Source organism: Lycium barbarum, chromosome 3 (assembly GCF_019175385.1).
Source record: "Lycium barbarum isolate Lr01 chromosome 3, ASM1917538v2, whole genome shotgun sequence".
Classification (NCBI taxonomy): domain Eukaryota; kingdom Viridiplantae; phylum Streptophyta; class Magnoliopsida; order Solanales; family Solanaceae; genus Lycium; species Lycium barbarum.
This window is the reverse complement of record NC_083339.1, coordinates 19,845,109-19,862,331: the sequence shown is the minus strand read 5'-3', so window position 1 is coordinate 19,862,331 and position 17,223 is coordinate 19,845,109. Positions and strand designations below refer to the sequence as shown.

The following is a 17,223-nucleotide window of genomic DNA, read 5'->3' as shown; positions in this document are numbered from 1 at the left end:
TGTGAAAGGTTGGTCAATTGGCCTATGAGCTTGAGTTGCAACTAGACTTGGTTGTTGTGCACCCTGTATTTCATGTGTCCATGTTGAGAAAGTGTGTGGGAGACCCCTCGTTGGTTGTCCCGACTGATAGCATAACAGTCAATGATAGTTTGACTTATGAAGAAGTCCCAGTGAAAATACTTGATCGTCAGGTTCGCAAGTTGAGAACAAAAGAAGTTGCCTCAGTAAAGGTTTTATGGAGGAGTCAGAAAGTTGAAGAAGCTACATGGGAAGCAGAAGAGGACATGAAGTCCAGATATCCCCATCTCTTTGAATAGTCGGCAGAAAATGTTGGAGGTAATGTACCTTCCCCATTCAGATTTTCCTTCTATAGTTTCCATGTTTTTAGTATTCAGCCAGTTCAGTAATCACTCAGTTCAGTGTTCCTTCAGTTAGTTCAGTAGCTATCCAGTTCAACATTCCTTTTAGTTCAGCATTCATGTGTTCATGTCAGTTAGTGTACATATGTCTTAGCAGTCACTCTTTGCCAGAATCCATCATTCAAGGATGAATGATCCCAAGGGGGAGATATTGTAACACCTCAGACCTTTAACTTAAGCTTTGACCATGATTTTAGACTTAGAAAATCAGATCGAGAATGTTGGAGTTGGAATTTTTGCTTCAGTTCAGCAGATGGAATTTTACGCCCAGAATTACTGGCCGTAATTTGAATTACGAACCGTAATTCAGTCCGTACTAAGTAAGTTGGTCACTGATTTTGATATGGAAAATTACGGTCAGGAATTACAGACCGTAATTCGTGACCGTAATTGGAGAGGTATTTAACTAGGCATTCTGTTTTGATACATCAAAAATTACTATCTAAGAATTTATGACTGTAATTTGATTTACTAACTGTAATTCAGTCCATAAAAGTCAATACGCACCAAAACCTATAAATACCTGGTTTCAGTTCTAGTTTTTATTTTTACAAGTCCCTAAACCCTGGAACGACCTGCTCTCCTCCTCCACCATCAAGAACACTAAGGTAAGCTATCCTAACCTATTCCAAGTGGATTAAATCATGTGTTCATCTAACCTAATTAGGGAATCATTGTTCTTAACCTAGGGTTTTCAAGAAAACCCATATTCAAGGTTTGAGACACAAGCTTTTGGGATTCCTCTCAAAGTTCAGACTTTTATTGTGGATTGTGAAACAACTAAGGTATGTGAGGCTAACTATCTACGTTAGGGAATGTTTATGATTCTCCCTACACCTCGTTTTACATATTTACCAGTAATTTGACTCAGAATACAACTTAGCCCTAATTTCTTGAATAGTTGTAGAACTGCTATCTTCTAGGGTTATAGTTTCATAAATCATTCATGGTAATCACTTTGAATATCATGAACTCAGTACGTAATCATTATAGACTTGTGTATTGACATCACATGTGTCTCAGTCAGTATATAATCAGTTATTTGCTTAAGTTCCATAATCTGAAACAGTTATCATGCTATCAGCTATAGCCACTCTCAGTCTTGTAAATTGTTTAATGTTGAACACCTGTATCTGTATTTTTGGGCCCTATGCCACGGTTTATGCATACGTATTGCTTGGACCTAAGGCCACAGTTTTGTGCACATTATTTGGGCCCTAGGCCACAGTTATATTTACAGTTTTACAAGTGATTCTTCATTCAGAACATGGAGTATCTCAGACTCTTGCTTTCTTGTTTAGTTCAGTTTTAGTTTCAGTACTTATATTCTTTCTTTCAGTTGCCTTACATACCAGTACAATTCAAATGTGTTGATGTCACTTTTATTGCTTGGGGGCCTGCATCTCGCGATGTAGGCAACAATATATAGTTTGACGATCCAGCTAGGTAGCACTTGCTCGTATCAGCTATTGGTGAGCCTCATTTCCTCTGGGGCGTTATCCTACTTCAGTCTTCCCAGCATTTAGACCGTTATCTTTAGAGGCTTCATAGATATAGTCTTGTCAGTCAGATATTAATAGTCTTTTATGTTTTATCCTTGTGGGCTATTTATTTAGATGTTTTGAACTTAGACCAATATTTCCGCATTTAATATATTTTCAGTCAGACTTTTAGTAGATCAGCATGTGTTAGTCTTATTTCCTTGTTATTGTATGTTTTGATATCACATGTTGATTCAGCCAACATATGGGTTCGCTCGGTCACATGCAGGTAGGCACCGAGTATCGTGTTACACCTAGGCCATGGTTCGGGGCGTGATATATAATAGACCTACTGTTTGTCACACTATTTTTGGATTCAACTTGAAATATTTTGAGTTTTGGTTTGGGTCCTTCGGCTTTTCGGTTTATAGAAATAATTAAACAAAAATACTATTTTGAGCTTTGATTCGGGTCCGTAATTGTGACAATTTTGAAGAAAGCATAAAAATTCAATAATATTAACATTTTTTTTATATAGCCACCTTAGAGTGGCGGGGGATTTGGCTAGATCCCTGCGTCGTATTTAATAAACAAAAATATCATTTTATAATTGTCGACGAATTTTCAAATTTTGGGGCTATTGTCCGATTCAAGAATAGACAACTATAGCTCATTATAGATGCACATTTAGATACTCAAAACAAAAAACTATGAACTATAAAATAGAAGCAAAATAATAAAATTTAAAATGTCAATAGTAACTTATAAGGAAAAAATAGCCAACAACAACGTAGAGAAGGAACGGAGAACGAATCTTTCTGTAAGCTGCATAAGCTTCTTAAAATTTAAAACAGAATAGCTTTAGAAACAAAAAGAAGTGGAGTACACTAGGCTCGATCCCAGGCACTATGGACGAAACAACCAACCCTTCGCTAGTGGCACCAAGCAAACATTTGTCAGCCAGAGTGCCACTTTACTTATATAACCCATTTTCTCTCTCTATATACACATAAATACATAGGGTTTTGATTGAGGTGTGCGGGTGCGTGGAATCCCCACCCTCCTTAGTAGATCCTCCCCTGAGTACTACACCCACAAAGAGGAGTAGCCACGTAAAAGACTGTATTAGTTTTAAGAGAATCTTATAGATGAATCCAACGAAATAGATCCGGCAAAATAAATATGGACATCTAACTCCAGCAATACTCTTGTTTTTCTTCTATTCTTTCTTGTATGGAAATGATTGTATTGTTATGAGTAGGTGGCGCTTATATTAGTTTGTGGTGGTGGTGAGGGTGGTTTTCCCTGGTGGTGATTTGAAGGTAAAAATTGGTGTATGTATATTGTATCTCATTGAATGTCTGGTGTATGTTTGGCGTATGTTTACTGTATGTCCTATGTATCACTGTACATATAATTAGTTACAACCGCATTCAGTTGTGTATATCATGTATGTGTGTATGCAATGTGTATCTCAGACATATTTTAAGTGTATACATAGCATACAACAAAATAAAAAGATTAGCTGAATTTTATACATTTTGCAAAATTAATATTCTTATGTTTTGTAAAGTTAGTAATATCATTATAATTAGTAATATGTGTCATTAATATTGCTATTTATGAAATTTCCCTTTAAAAAAGCTTGGTAATCCACTAATTATTGTCAAATAATTTCGAAGTAACCTTAATTCGTTATAAGTGTACATACCATAAAAGGATTTCTTTTTATGAATTGTTTATTTTAAGTATTCCGTTTAAGTTGTATCTTGCTTAGACTAATAAATAGAGCTGAAGCCGCTAATAATAAATCGAAATAAGCAGTTATAGTAAGCATAAAGGGGCTAAATTAAATGAAATATGTTCTTTTTATACGTATTGTTTTATTTCTTTTAAATTGAAAATTCATGTTCAAAGATAAAAGTACAATAATTCTATGAGGAAAATTAAGGGGTTGTTTGGTATTAAAATTTCTATGGATCATCATCTGAAAATCTGCATTTCCATAAGTAACAAAAAACTTGATTACATTAGTTGAAGAAATTTAATTAGTTATTACTACAATTTTCTTTACATTCCAGTGAAGAAATGTTTTGGTAACGAAAAAAACGTTGAGACTTACCTTTTATGTCACTTGGCCCAAGATTATGATCAAAAGTAGCCCATATTTTTCAGATAATACCCTATTTACTTCATTTTGTATATAATTTGAAATACTCAGGGAAAAGACAATAATCCCTTACTTTATGATTATGATTTTTCATTTTATTATGCTTAGAAATTGATTGAGTGATATTCATGTTTATCATTACCGATTCAAACATTTACCCTTGAATTGAAGTAAAAATATAAAACTCCATTATTGAGGAATTTTAGAAGCTTGAAAAACTCACAATGGGTTTCGTGATTTGTTGAAACTTTTGACAAATTGATGATTGAGGTTTGTTGGGGATGTCATTTTGAAGTTGTAGTTAAAATTTGAAGCTACTCGATGAAAATTTGAGCTACTTGGTGATGTGTTTGACCCATTTGTGCGTTGAAGTTTGTAGGATGAAACCCAATTTTTTTATAAATTTATATGATATTACTCTATATAATAGTATAAAAGTGTATATAAACACCTTTTATATATTATTATGAACTTTTATACAAGGTTGATACATATAACTAAGTATAATTATAATATTGTAATACCAGATATATAAATACTGTCGCGAGAAAAGAAGAAGTTAGTTATACAGGAGTAAACCTAAAACATAGCTACGTCACTACAATATGTTGGCTTGGGCTGTATATTTTTTAAAATTCCCCCCCCCTCCCCCCTCTCCCCCCCCCCCCCCCCCCCCCAAAAAAAAAACAGCATCAGCAAAGTTATACAACAACAGCATCAGCAAAGTTCGTAAATTGAGAGAAATTAAAGCAGAGAGATTTTCTTTGCAAAAATATGGGTGCTATTGGAATAATATTTCTTATCTCTCTAATTGCATCATGTCTCCTCCATAGCGTATCAGCTGCAACCAGGCATTATAAATTTGAAGTATGCTTAATATCAATTAGTTTCCTGTTTTATATAGTTGGATTTAACTTATATACAGTAGATATATTTTAACATGTTGTTGTAAGGCATACCAACCTTATTTTCTAAGTTACGAATCTCATTCATTATGAACAGTTATTTCTAATTATCTTTTAGGCGACCTGGTAGTATAAGAATTCTTTTACGCCGTCAGTGTACAAAAGTTAATTGTTTCATGTTATCATTACTTGAACCATAATTTTCCTTCTCATTTTTGTATTCAGATCAAACTGCAAAATGTGAAAAGACTATGCCACACCAAGACTATGGTTACAGTGAATGGACAATTTCCTGGACCTCGCATTGTGGCAAGGGAAGGTGATCGTGTTGAAATTGAGGTGGTCAATCATGTTCACAACAACATCTCCATCCACTGGTAAACATAAATATACTTATTTTCATGCAATTCACAGAATTCAGTAAGCAATTGATATCTCACGATGTAATCTTTTTATTTTAAATAGATTAACTAAGCTTAATCATATTTTTGTTCTTACAATAGACATGGAATTTGACAAATTCGTAGTGGATGGGCAGATGGACCAGCATATGTAACACAATGTCCCATTCAAACTGGCCAAAGTTATGTGTATAACTTCACTATAATTGGTCAAAGAGGAACATTTTGGTGGCATGCACATATTTCATGGTTGAGATCAACTGTTTATTGTCCTATCATCATTCTTCCTAAGAAACATACTCCTTATCCATTTGCCAAACCCTACAAAGAAACTCCCATCATTTTTGGTAATAATTAATTAAGTTCTTGATTAATTTGACTATAGTAAGTTATTAAAATACTAATGATGAATTGATGAATGAAATATGTTACAGGAGAATGGTTCAGTGCAGATACTGAAGCCATAAGTTCCCAAGCTTTGCAAACAGGTGGAGGTCCTAATGTTTCTGATGCCTATACTATCAATGGACTTCCTGGCCCTCTTTGTAATTTCTCGGCAAAAGGTAATAATTATAATTCTATAATTAAATATTCGGCTGATTTAATTACTGATAAGTTGGTATTTTACCAATTTATTTCTTCTTTAATCTTAGATTTTTGCTATGTTTTGATTGAGAAAATAGTGCATTTAATGTCGTTTACTTCCATTTTATAGGTTTATGTGATTTAGAAGTGATCGTAGGAAACCAAGTGAAAATAAAGTCAAAAAGAGGCCAAATTGGACAAAAACTGTCAAAAGTGGACAGTTTTGCAAAAACGGGACAGATTTGCAAAAAACGGGCAGAACTGCAAATACGAAAATCTGGGGCATATTTTGTCATTTTTTGAACTTGAAAAAATTAGGCAACTACAAAAGGAAGACAAGGGAGCAATTTTATTCATCTTTGGCAGTTTTTCATCAAGTTTGGAGACTAGGTTTCTACACCACACTTTGGGGTTGAAGATTTGAAGATTTGGTTGAGCATTTCTTAAACCTTTAATTCATTTCTTCAATTCCTTGCTTTGTATTGATTATCTAAGTGTGTAGCTTTCTATTCCATTACTTGAATCTTGTTTATGAAAATATTCTTGATTAAAGTTTGGTTTGAAACTCTTGTTATGCTTATGTATTGAATGATTTTTATTTCTAATTAAGTGGGTTATTGTTTCTTTAATTAATCTCTTACTTGAATGTTTCCAAAGGGATTAGCTAACCCTAGGACTCACCCATTTACTTTGATTGAGCTCGGAAGAGGAAATCTAGGTTGGGAAAGATTAATTAACAAGAATTTGGGTCATTAAACCCATCTAATAACTTGAGCTCGAAAGAGGATAGTTACTTGAGGTTAAATTGATTGTGCCCAATATCACACTCTAAGGCTTGGAAAAGCTTAGAGTGAAATTCATTGATTTGGTTGGAAGACTTTCAATGAGATTTTAGAAATCATTATCTATTAACACATAAACCCGCTTTTAGTTGTAAAATCGTAAAATACGTTGGATCGTTACTTGAGAGTAATTTCCCTTGTATCCACGCTTGTGGCCATTGATCATTTTACTTGCTTTCTAGGTTAGTTTACATTTTTGCATTAGTTATAATTTTCCAAAAACCAAAATATCATCTATCGTTTCGCTTTAGCTTAGTTGGTGAAAGTTCCTTACTTTCTTAGTCGCCTAGCATATTGTTCCCTGTGGGATCGACCCCGACTCATAGTTGGGTAAATTATATTGCATACGACCGTGTACACTTTCTCTTTGAGGAGTGGATTTGGACGTTATCAATTACGCGCTAACCAAAATCGACAAAACCTACACACTGATTATGTATATACTATAATATGTATATTATTTGTATATTTGTACTTAGTATAAAAAATCTATATATACGAGGGCTACTATTCTTTTTCAGCTGTCCAAAAATGTAATCATCCCTTAAATATTCCTGTTAAGAGTCCCATCCAATTTCTTTGTTCACCAATGTTGAGCCCTCGTATTATATTGTCCACACTCCAGTTAACGAGGTCTGGGCGTGTGGGGGAGTGTTAAGAGTCCCATGTCGGATATGAAATGAGTAATTGATCTCTTATATGAACTTGGACAATCCTCACCCTATAAGTTAACCTTTGGGGTTGAGTTAGACCAAATATCAATTTCTATATCAGTTCATTCAACTGTTCTAGAATGAATAAAACAATATAGAGTACACGTGTACACAATTCAATTTATTTTGATTTACGTGTAGAAATCATTATGAAAGATTGTTGGACTTTATAGATAATGATTCTGGAATATTAACACTTTTGGATGTTCTTTATAGAGATACTTTTAAGTTGCTGGGAAAAATTTATCTTCTTCGATTGATCAATGTTGCACTTAATGATGAGCTTTTCTTCAGCATTGCAAATCATACTCTCCAAGTTGTCGATGCTGACGGAGTTTATGTTAAACCCTTTGAGACATACACTTATTATCACACCAGGACAAACCTATAATGTTCTCCTAAAAAGGAAACCTCATTTTCCTAATGCCACATTTTACATGACTGCTCGGCCATATATGAGAGGTCCTGGGACATTTGACAACTCTACAGTCGCTGGAATTTTAGAGTATGAATCAGAATCAAAATCCCATTTAAAAATCTACCACTTTTTAAGCCATTACTACCAGCTCTCAATGACTCAAATTTTGTCACCAATTTTACAAGTAAATTAAGAGGTCTCGCGACTCCTAAATTCCCTGCTAATGTACCTATAAATGTCGATAAACGTTTATTTTTCACAGTAGGTCTTGGAACAAGTCCTTGTGATCAAAACAAAACTTGTCAAGGAAACCTAATGGCACAAAATTCTCAGCTTCAATCAATAATGTGTCACTTATACTACCTACAACTGCACTTCTCCAATCTCATTTCTTTGGACAATCCAAAGATGTATACCGACCTGATTTTCCTTATAGTCCATTACATTGGTTTAACTACACTGGAAACCCTCCAAGTAACACCCTAGTTAACAATGATACAAAACTTAAGGTTTTACCATTTAACATTAGTGTGGAGCTAGTAATGCAAGACACAAGCATTCTTGGTGCTGAAAGTCATCCTCTTCATCTTCATGGATTCCACTTCTTTGTTGTTGGCCAAGGGTTTGGGAATTTGGCCCCTAATAAGGATCCATCAAATTTCAACCTTGTTGACCCTGTTGAGAGGAACAATGTGGGTGTCCCTTCTGGTGGTTGGGTTGCTATTCGACTTCTTGCCGATAATCCAGGTAACTTAAGAATTTGCATTTGAAAGTTTCCTAATATCATTCGTTTCATAAGTCTAATATCAAGCTTAACAAAGTAGATACTATATGAACTGCAAGCATCTATTCATAAAAGAACAAGAAAGAAAAATATAGCATAGTGTACATGGGTAGAAGTGTAGAACTACAAGATCTAAGAGGGGTTAATTCATTATAAGTTATATTATACATGAAAATAGCGTAAAAAGATCTTAGAGAGTTCAATTTCATGCATTTTTTTGTACCTCACATTTTTTTTTCTCAATTCATGTTGATGTTTCCTCGTCATGGTTTTATTAGCTGGTGGATATCTTTCGCGAATTTCCTTTTTCTTTAAAAAAAAAAAAAAAACTGTTCATGTATTATCTTTTTATTTCATTATGTGAGAGAGAGTCGAGAATTTTTGTAAATTCAAAATTCTGAGAAATTTGTAACCTATAATTAATGAGAATTATCATTTTCTTTTGAATCATCTGAATATTTCTTACATTCCATGTAATTGACATTTATTTCCTTTAAAGCACATGTGAATGGTGGTAAATATCGATATACATTTATGAAAAGATATTTTTTCCTAGGATGGTAGAATTTATTTATTTGTTACAACCACTGATTGTCACTCCTCGTCCTCGAGAACATATATCCCAGAGACTAAAGCGATCGCAATTCTTCAACAATAGTATATGGTTAAAAATAAATTAACACAACATCCCGAGAAAATCGGTAAGCTATATATGCACTTCTCTTAAAGAGTTTAGTTTAGAAGGTATTTCTTTGTTTTCGGATAGGATGTGTTTTCCTCAAAATAAAAAATAAGGCCATGCACCTCTTATGCACGTTCTAAGTACAATTAATGAACCACATTATTATTTTTTCCACCAAAAGAAAAAAGAGAAATTTACTATGTAAGTCAATATTTAATAAATATTTTCAGAAGTCACGTTGCTTTCTTTTTCCTTCAAAACTAACAGCTTTATCTATATAACTACCCACACGTATTGTCATAAAACTTCCACAAATTAAGGGATCTATTTCCATCCTTCAATCTATTCCTAAACTCTCTCATCATGCATCTTAATAACTACTAGCCTTTTATCTATTTATATTTCCTACTCATTCAACGCCTAGCCCCTCCCCCCGCTATAATATTTTCCCAGAACTACTCTCAAGCTCTTCTCATTCTATTCCAAACTCCACCATAATAACATATAGTAAAAACAATTATATGTCTATCTAATATTCTAGAATATCCACTAAAATAATATATTTATCCACTTATATAATTAATTATACAATGTATAATTTTATTTTACAAATCTATTTATTCATATTGTGTATATAAATCATGTATAATTGTGTAATATAATATGTATATATGTATGGTATAAAAGTTGTATTCATCGTATAATTTTAAAATACTTTGCATATTCATGGTATCTTTTTAATATAAATCCAGTCTTATGTTTGGTATAATTTATACTCCAAATAACCTCAAAATACTAAACTATACTCCAGATAACTTCAAAATACAAATATTATACCGGTATTATACCATGTATTCATCTTTAATTTGATTAACACTTGAATATAATTAATACTCACAATATTTTGTCTAATGTACACGAATAATTATACCAGTAATATTATGATTATAACGTGTATATTTAATTATACCAATAATATTTATACTAATTGTACCAATAATATTGTGGCATTAATTTTATTAATGTATATTACTACTTATACCAGTAATATTATGAGTAATAATAATAATAAAATTAAAGATGAAAAATGTATATATAATTAAAGAGAGAAGGTTGAAGGAAGAGAAAGAAATTAAAATCACCACTGTCAATAAATAATCACTTGGGTTTGGTATAATTTATACTCCAAATAACCTCAAAATACTAAACTATACTCCAGATAACTTCAAAATACAAATATTATACCGGTATTATACCATGTATTCATCTTTAATTTGATTAACACTTGAATATAATTAATGCTCACAATATTTTGTCTAATGTACACGAATAATTATACCAGTAATATTATGATTATAACGTGTATATTTAATTATACCAATAATATTGTGAGTATAATAATATTTATACTAATTGTACCAATAATATTGTGGCATTAATTTTATTAATGTATATTACTACTTATACCAGTAATATTATGAGTAATAATAATAATAAAATTAAAGATGAAAAATGTATATATAATTAAAGAGAGAAGGTTGAAGGAAGAGAAAGAAATTAAAATCACCACTGTCAATAAAATAATCACTTGGGTTAGTAAAAATAATTCTTTAGAAGCTGAGAAAAAGATAACATCCATTGTGCATGAAATTAGGAACAAAATTATTGGGATATTTAAGGTACTTAACTTTTTGTTGGGTTGGGTGACGAAGATATCGGAAGAAAGTAGTTTGTTTTACAACATGACTCTTAACTAACATGTCATGGAATGTTAATTGCATTTACATGTTAAGGGTACGTAAATATTATCATAAAATTGTCTACTTACGTTTTTTTCCCAAGAAAAAAATGAACCATATTAACTGATTCATACTAGGTTATGTTGTGTTGTAACTTAGCACATACAACATGTTAGGGAGAAAGCCACTTTTAGGTTGTTTAAAACATAACCAAAGTTTGTAAAGTATTTAACACAATCCTAAATGGGCCCTACGCAGAGCGAATTCGTATATAATCAGGCTCCAATGTGGATATTTGATGAGTCGTGAAATTACGGGATATTCGATACTAATTCCTTAAGCTTTTGTGACTATTTAAGCACTTTTGTTGTTACTTTTTGTGTATTTATGTTGTTTTGTAGGATAAGATGCCCGGAGAGCAAAACGGAGCAAAATAGAGCAAAAAATAGAACAAGAAGCACTTTCTGGCAGCACATGCTAGTAGCACTTGCTGCAGCATGTTGAACATGCGAGCAGCATGTTGTGCAACATGTGCTGACAGAAAAATTGGCACAACATGCTACGGTTTTGGCACAACATGCGACTAGCATGTTGCACCTGCGACACAACATGCGAGCAGCATGTGCTGACAGAGAAATTGGCACAACATGCTACGGTTTTGGCACAACATGCGACTAGCATGTTGCACCTGTGACACAACATGCGAGTAGCATGTTGTGCACGAGGGTATTGTTGTCCAGATTTTGTTCCCGTTTTTGGAATGATATAAATACTCTTTTAGGGTTTGTAAAATACATCTTTGGCACAACACACAAGCTTGGAGGCTAGGGTTTCACCTACACCATTGAAGGAGAAGATTGAAGCACTTTAATGAGATAATTCTTAAATCTTTCTTCAATTCCTTGTTTTGTATTGAATATTTAAGTGTGTAGTATTTCATTTCTATACTTGAACTTTGTTTATGGAAGTATACATTGTTAAATTTTGGATTGAAACTCTTGTTTTGCTTATGTATTGAATGATTTTTATTGCTATTGAAGTGGGTCTTTGTTGATTTAATTAATCTCGTTCTTGAATGTTTTCAAAGGGAGTAGCTAACCCTAGGACTCACCCATTTACTTAGATTGAGCTCGGAAGAGGAAATCTAGGTTGGGAAAGATTAATTAACAAGAATTTGGGTCATTAAACCCATCTAATAACTTGAGCTCGGAAGAGGATAGTTACTTTAGGTTAAATTGATTGTGCCTAATATCACACTCTAAGGCTTGGAAAAGCTTAGAGTGAAATTCATTGATTTGGTTGGAAGACTTTCAATGAGATTTTAGAAATCATTATCTATTAACACAAACCCGTTCTTAGTTGTAAAATCGTGAAATACATTGGATCGTAACTTGAGTGTAATTTCCCTTGTATCCATGCTTGTGGCCATTGATCATTTTACTTGCTTTCTATGTTAGTTTACATTTCCGCATTAGTTATAATATTCTCTAAAAACCCAAAATATTATCTATCATTTGGCTTTAGCTTAGTTGGTGAAAGTTCTTTACTTTCTTAATCGCCTAGCATATTGTTCCCTGTGGGATCGACCCCGACTCATAATTGGGTAAAATATATTGCATACGACCGTGTACACTTTCTCTTTGAGGAGTGAATTTGGACGTTATCAATATTAGACACCGGGTGGAAAACAAAAACAAAATTTAAGACATATATAGCCGTTTTTTTGTGATTTGGGCGGCAAACTACTACTTCTCCACACTACTACGACATTAAGAATTACGATAATGGTCAAAATCACACTTGATTTATTTATTTATTTATTTATTATTATTATTATTATTATTATTATTATTATTATATATATTTTTTTTGCGAGTTTCACACCTCAACTATTAATTGTTCCATTTTCCTATCAGAAGTATCACCATTTATGTATTAAAACTACTACAACAAATTTCATTATTTGTGATGAATTATTTTGTCACTTAAAATTCATATTTCGTCACAAAAAAACTTTTTGTGACGAAAAATATTTCGTGAATCTTTCGTCCCTAAATCATGGGTCACTAAAAGTATACAGAGACAACTTAGTGACTCGTCGCTAAATAACGTTATATCAACTACAAAACAAAATTTCGTCTCTAAATAAGTAGTATTTATGACAAACTTATTTGTCATAAATAACGTAAAGATTTTGTAGCTAAAAACATTATAACGTCACTAAAATGATGTTTACTACCGACAAATCTAATTTGTCACTAATTATAATTTTATTAGTGACGATGCCGATTGTCTTTAAAGCTATGCTTAATTTGTAGTTAAAAGAAGTGATTACGTCACTAAATGGTATGTGCTTTGTGTACGAAAGGAAATTTTCATCTCTAAATATATAAAATAGCGACATATTTGTTTGTTGAGGAAAGGCAACAATTTCGTAGTTGAAACTTATTTGTGCATCGGAAATGGTGTTATTACTTACAAAACTAATTCGTCACTACATGTTATCTTGCTTAATGACAATTTCAGTTTTCATCAAATATTAAATTAATTTGTAGTTAAAATATAATTATGTAGGCATAAATTATCCTTTTCACTTAATGTAATCAATTTGAGACGAATGAAAATGTAGCAAATACAATTTACTTTCTATAGTTAAATGGTTTTTGTCGTTCAACTTTTAAAATTAGCTTATGTAAATAAAAGAATACAAAAACTAAAAGAGAAATGTAATGCCAAAAATAAATACAAAATCGGATACTAATTACATCTATAATTATTTTGAGATAACATCTTATTACAAATTCATTAAGTAAATAAAGTAAAATCACTCTAACATAAAAAGTCTAATTCAGATATGTGAACAATGGTGAATTGAAAAAAAAAAAAAGTTTGTTGCTTCCTCATGTGCCTTACAACGTCCTTCATCTAAAACTTTACTCTTTTTGTACCTTCATATACCTGTGTGAAAAGAAAAATAATAGTATAATTTTAGTATATACATTTTTATATCAAAATTTAAACAAAACATATCTTCAACTGGAATAATAAAACTAACATTAATTAGTGAAGCAAATAATAGAATGAGAAAGAAATAGTAACTTCTGTATAAATCGTTAACTATTCGATTATCACTATTAATAAAAATTTACCTCCTTATTAAAAGGATGTGAAGGATTCCTCCATTAAGATGAACTCCTTGTAGGAGTTGAATAAACCCACCGTAAACAATTACTCCTTGTGCTAAAAACAAATATTCAACTCCGTATAAAGCACTGGTAAATGTTGTTGTTGAGTCAAACCAAAAAAAAAAAAAAAAAGGAGGTGGAGTTAATTTGATTGTGTTGTAAAAGAACCTATGAGTTTACTCTTTATGAGTTCATCATCTTAAAGTCCTCCAAAACAGTCTAATAAGGGACCTGGTCCTTAAGCTGTTTTCACAGATAGTAATAGAAGGTAAATAGGACAAGATATTTACGTGGAAAACTCCTTACTCAAGGGATTAAAAACCACGACCTACACTAGTAGGATTTCCAACTTCACTAAACTGAGCAACTTCATATTACAACCTATTGCAACTTAGGAATTAAACTTTTAATCCCCAACCCTTACAATACACCTATTGTAAGGACCTTTACAATAACTCTATTGCAAGGCTCCAAGTCTTGACTACCTCTAGCCAACGACCCAACTGATACTTAGCTAACTCTAGCCAAGAAAACCAAGTTACAAAGATTGAAAACTTTCCAACTATGATGCTTCTTAACAAGCAATGTAAGAGCATGAAACAAGACTCAACTATCCAAGGACTTCAGATGTCTTCAGTGGCAGAAACTGGTCCCTTGGATTGTTGAGATCTTGTTCTTGTGGGCACCTTGTGAAAGGTAGCCGCCACACTTGAGAGAAATATATCCTTTTAGATTTTCAAGTGTTAGGTTAAAATGATGCTCAAGATGTTGTATAAATATGAGACAAAATCGAGAGCATGTGAGAGACATGTGACCATGAATAGTGACTTCTCAAAGGCTTTTACATATAGCTGTGCTGCTGCAGTTCCGCCTAAACAGTGGAGCAGCTTTATAGCTGTTAAGTACCGTGCAGTACTCTCATGGGACCTGATGGAGGACCTGGTCCTTGGATCTTTTATCAATCATCAAAACTTATGAACTACTATAACTCATCAATTTTCCTTTTTTTGATGATGACAAACTTGTAATTGATGTTCCCCCTAAGGATGTGACCATTAACATCAAGTGCAGTATAAAAAGATGGATTATCAATATCAATACTGTATAGTATCAACCTTGACGATTGTCTCATTCCCTCTGAGGACGAGGTTTCTTTTTCATCTCAAGCTTAGCATCATTCTTCCATACCCATAATAGAAGACTCTTTTCATAGGAAGTTGCATAAGATGGATTTCGCACTTGTAGGAATACAACTTATTACGAGCATATATGCACAGCATAAACCATACACACCAATATCAACATCAATTTGATTTCATTCCCCATTTTGGCATCATCGAAAAGAGAGGTTAGTACTCACTTAAAGAAGTTCAGTGATATTTACTCATAGCCATTCGGGAAATACACCAGAGCAACAAAGGTAACAACATAGGCTCAAAGAGGTAAGCAATTGCACAGTCAGAATAAAACCCCACAAAAAGAGTCGCATTAAAAAGTAGCAGTCTGAAAGCACAATGATATGATAGTTTTTAAAAAACATCAAAATAAGCAATGTCAAAATCCAAACAGATAACAAAAAAAAAAAAAGGAGAAATAAGATAGGGGCAGGACTTGGGTTGGAGAGGATTTAGTGAGAGAAGGCTGTAAGGGTTGTCCTTTGGTCCTGGATCATCTGGTCGTGAAGCTCATCCAGCTTGTTCCTCAGTTCTTCATTCTCAGTTCTTAGCTTAGAATTTGCAGCGGTCAATCTATGATAGGAAAAGGTTCCTGAGCTCTGGCAGCCAATTGTGTCTTCAGAACGACAATCTTAGCTTGTAGCCTCTCAATCTCTGCAACGGCCTACTCCTGTGCCTCAATCAGACTGGAGATGGTTGAGTTGTTCCCAAGGCCCCTTTTTCTTTCCAAGCACTCACAATCTTCCAAGGTCCCTACGGTGAACATTTGTTTTCTCGTCCCCATAGTTGCTTTCCCGGTCTTAACATTGAAATACTCGAACACTTTTGTTAGGAAAAACCCATATGGAAGACCATGCTTTCCCTCTCTAGCATTAACCACTTTTATTATATGCTCAATCATTATAGTAGGCAAAGTTACGCATTGAAAATTGACTAGCACTTCAATAAGGACCAGGTCCGCTACTGAGGCAATACATCGCCTTTCCGCCCTTAGAAGTAGTGCTTTATTAACAATTTCAAACAGGAGCTGATATTTAGGCTGAAGTTGTTTCTTATAAAGCCTTTTCCCAGTTGCAGACACACCCCTTTTTACAATCAGATCCTTGAAATTTTGTGATATCTCCCCTCGTACCGATTTTAATCCATCAGATGGTACATCAAGAATTTTTCCCAACTCTGCTTCATCCATTTCGAAATCCATCCCATTTACTGTCATAACTAAGGTAGAATTATCAGTATATACCAACGAAGTATACAACTTACTTACTTCATCTTCAAAGACACTTGGAACAGGAGAGGCAAACAGATGCTCCCACTTCTGGAAATCCAAAATCTACAGTAGCTAATTTATTCCATTTTCTCTGTGATATCAGGATCAACAACTCTTCCTAATAACATCTTTTGATTTTTCAAATTTTCTTGGCCAATTACTTCTAACTCTTTGATTTTTTGCCTCTTCTTCGCAGAACCGAAATTCTCATATGAACTACTTTTTCTTCTTTTACAGGAGAAAGACACAATCTTCTCCTCTTCCACATCCTCATGATCACGAACGTTAAACTCATCCACCACAACATTCTTTCCTTTATCTTTTATGTTTTTCCTGGAATTTCTCCTTGCCAATGGAGAGGATTCCTCTTCACATGCACTATTAGACATAGTTACTATAGTTTCGTCATCTTTTAACCCACGCTTTACTAGTCTTTTTCCTGTACCTTTTTCTT

General features: G+C 33.2%; 1 pseudogene; it reads left to right on the top strand.

Annotated features, from left to right (window-relative positions):
• The first annotated feature begins 4,844 nt into the window (after positions 1–4,844).
• Positions 4,845–15,302, top strand: LOC132630457 (laccase-17-like; annotated as a pseudogene).
• The last annotated feature ends 1,921 nt before the right edge of the window (positions 15,303–17,223 follow it).